This window comes from Pelobates fuscus, chromosome 11 (genome assembly GCF_036172605.1).
Source record: "Pelobates fuscus isolate aPelFus1 chromosome 11, aPelFus1.pri, whole genome shotgun sequence".
In the NCBI taxonomy this organism is placed as follows: domain Eukaryota; kingdom Metazoa; phylum Chordata; class Amphibia; order Anura; family Pelobatidae; genus Pelobates; species Pelobates fuscus.
In genome coordinates, this window is record NC_086327.1 from 32,187,334 (window position 1) to 32,191,423 (window position 4,090).

Here is a 4,090-nt window from a genome sequence, read left to right on the forward strand (position 1 = left end):
CTTTGTATGGCTGGTCAAATATAAACGGGAGCCTCAATACGATGATAGCACTGGATGGGTTTAAGACCCCTGGTATCTGTGAAAGAGCACTGGTAGAACAGAACGAAAAGTAAAAGGCAGATGAACAGAAAAATGTTTTTTTTTTTGGAAAAAGCTTTGTGAGTAAAAGAACACCAGAGATAGAAAGCAACAACCAAAGGGAAAGGGCTCAATAAAGATGCCCTGTACAACAGAACAGAAAAGATAAACACAGTGTTGTTTAGGACGAGGAAAAGGATGGAAGACACAAAATGTCACTGTGTAGGCACCGACACAGACAGACAATTGTGTCTATTAGCTGTGATTGTGGACACTGAGCTTCTGAGTATATATACATAATCTACACCTCATTATGTGGGTCAGTCTCCTCCCCAGGTTAAAATCTCTTTGAATTTGTAAGCTAGATTCACCAGGTTCCTTCTTGATAAACTGGAATCTAACTTGACTGCATCTAGTCCGGCTGCTAATTTTAATGTTACACACAGGGCAATGGGGTGTGTGTCTTACAGAGGTAGAGAATTAAATAAATAACTACCGTGGCGTTATGTATGCAGAGAATGCACACATGTACACACTTATTCAACGTATATGTATACGATTCACTATAATTACAGCAGAACATAGAAAGTAAAAAAAAAAAGTACAATATTTCGTACAATAGTGACATCACAGTAATTACACAACAACAGCACACATGAAAGGTAAGTGGGAAAAAAATGGCTTTTTTAACCCCTTGATAACCGAGCAGGGGCACGGGGGCAGAGAGATGTATAGTAATAGGAATGCAGCTTAGTATTCCTAACACTATATTTCTCCGTTAATGAGAAATCAATTCAATCCAGCATGAAGGAATCAGACCTGCCTATTTGAGACCAGGTGCAGTGGCGATGATAATAGATGACTTGTATGTCATTATTTGTTGTGTTCGTATTGTACATATTGGGTACAGGGTACAATTGTTGTTTTATACATATTATACTCTGTTACTTTGTTGTTTCAGTGCTTACAAACATCATCAACTCCAGAGGAGGTGGTTTTGGTGCTATTTCTGTTCATGTGTAATAAAAGACAAGACAGGATATTTATTAATTGCCAGAAAAGTATTTTTTGAAGTTTATCAGGTTTAATAATAGTTTCCAATACAACAAAAAAATGCACATTATATACACACTTATATACAATGATACTTATCAGTGGTAGGTGAAATACAGCCTCCCTCAGATCGCTCCCAGCTAGCAATCAACTTCAATACAAATATATACAAAACACAACGAGGGTAGCCTAAATAAAGATAAATACAAAGAAAATATAGTGTAATAAAGTTTTACAATAATGACATTGCGCAATATGAAATGCACTCACAGGATCTTGGACAGTTCAGGCATATATGGTGCCACCCCTGATGGTGTGGGGGCTGGGGGAGTTCCCCTGGACACTTCCCTGGACACTTCCACCAAAAAGCAGGACTCCGGGTGAAGGTATGAAAAAGCGGCTTTAATTTTCAATAAAAGTATATAAAATAAATACAAAATAGAGGTCCTACGCGTTTCGTCCCTTCTATAAAGTATGGGACTTCCTCAGGGACCAACAATATTAAAATTTACAATTAATGCAGTACAAAAAAAGCAGCCTAACAACCCTCCACCCACAAGTCCTTTAAATAGGGCTCATCCCTAAGTTAGATTAGTCACATGTGCCTCTCTGTCCTTCCTCATTGGTCCTGTGTAGATGAGTATCATCTGTTGGGAATCGCATTCTCAAATATTCACAGCTGATTTTCATTGTTGTTATAATTCTCCGGTTAATTTCGGCGTTTTCGTGCGTTCCGGAAACCGGAAGTGCTATGCGTTCCAACTGTGTTCGCAAACCCGAAAGTTTTGTACAGCCGGAAGTAGCATGCTTTCCACCTTCGTTTTTTTGCGTTCCACCTATATTTGACGAAATCTAGCCACAAAAAATACACATAAGAGGTCTATAATTTAACCCAAATAGTATATCCCCATATAATATATACATTTATTAATCTTAAATCATCTGTACAATATTCAGTATCACAATGGATTTTCCCATATTATTTATACCAATAATTTGTGATGTGTATCTTATATAAACTAATTTCTTATCTCATAATTTTGTGGTGTTATTTATATATCTACTATTACCTCTAATCTCCTAATTTTGTGATATTATTTACATATCTAATATTACCTCTAATGTGTGATTTATCATTTTATTTCCTTTTCTCCTTCTTATGGTCTAATCAAAATAATATCTTTTTTTTATATAAATGTTTAGTGTTATTATTAATAAACCTAACTTATCCTGTGACAGTCAGTGCTTAATTATAATTGCATACCTATTTCATATGTTCTATAGTGACTATAACCAATAGTGGTATGTATTTATAAGAAACATACTAGGTCCACATCCACATTTAAACCACCAGGCTCCAATGTTTGTAGCCTGTGGATCCAGTAGGTTTCTCTCTGTGATAACTTTTTTACTCTATCCCCCCTCTCCAATCAACAAATACCTTTTCAATGCCTATACATTTTAAACCAGTGAAAGAGAATTGGGAACAGTGATTACAATGTACTGGGATAGAATGAGTGGCCAAGTTCTTTTTTATATTATTTATATGCTCCAAAAGTCGCACTTTTAGGTGCCTCTTGGTTCTGCCCACATATTGCTTGCCGCACGGACACTGCAGTAGATAAACTACATAGTCCGTGCGGCAACCAATTTCTAACTTTATCTGGAATACTTTGCCAGTGATGAAACTAGAAAAAACATCTGTCTTTTTAAGATCAACAGTCTGGCAGGCTTTACAAACACCACACCCTCTAAAGAAACCATTGCCAACTGGTTTCTGACTATCTTCATGATTTTTTATGGCATAGCTGGGTGCCAGAGTATTTTGGAATTCTGATTTTTTCTAAAAATAAGTTTGGGCTGTTCCGGTAAAAAAGAGTTAAGTACAGGATCCTGTTGGAGAATCGACCAATGTTTCTGTAAACTCCTCCTGATCCCAGCATGGTTCGTACAGTACTGCGTTCTAAAGGCAGCTACATTGTCCTGATAGGGTTTGGCACGAGGTCTGTCCATTAAATAATTTCCTCTATCGGTTTGTAGAGCTAACCGGATTTCTTTGTCAATGGTGTTTTTCTTATAACCTCTTTCTACCAATTTGTTCTTAATATGGTTAGATTGTATTATAAAATCTTGAACTTGCGAGCAGTTTCTTCTCACCCTGGCAAATTGTCCCTTAGCTATCCCTTTAAGCCAGGGATGATGATGGCAACTTTCCTGTGAACATATCCATTGCCATCACTCAGTTTAAAGAAGCACTTTGTTTTAATCTGATTATTCTCACTTATCAGTGACAAATCCCAAAAAATTATTTCTTTTTGATTCCATACGGAAGGAAATTTTAGATTATATTTATTTTGATTCAAATAATTTTCAAATGATTGAAATAACGAAAAAGGCCCCTTCCAAATAATAATAACGTCATCGATATATCTCCGCCAGAGCACCAGGTTCTCCCTCCAGTCATGACCAACCCGAACTGTTAAATCTTCCCATCTACGCATGTAGATGTTGGCATAACTGGGGGCGAACCTGGTGCCCATGGTGGTCCCCGTGATTTGTAAAAAAAATTGGTCATTAAAGAAAAAATAATTGTGTTCTAAAATAAATTTAACTGAATACCAGATAAACTCTTTTGCATCCTGAGGGAGATTTCGATCTTCCGTCATAAAATGATTAATGGCTTCTAATCCCAATTTATGGCTAATTATAGTATAAAGGGATGATACGTCCAATGTTGCCCAACTATAATCAGAATGCCATTCAATATTTTCCAATTCCTGTAGAAATGATTTTGTGTCTTTTATATAAGAAAGAGCGCTTTGGGCATACTTTTGTAGGTATGAATCTACAAATGCAGATAGGTTGGCTGACAAGGAATCTATCCCACTAATTATGGGGCGGCCAGGGGGATTAAATAAACATTTGTGAATTTTTGGAATAAAATAAAAAATTGGAATTC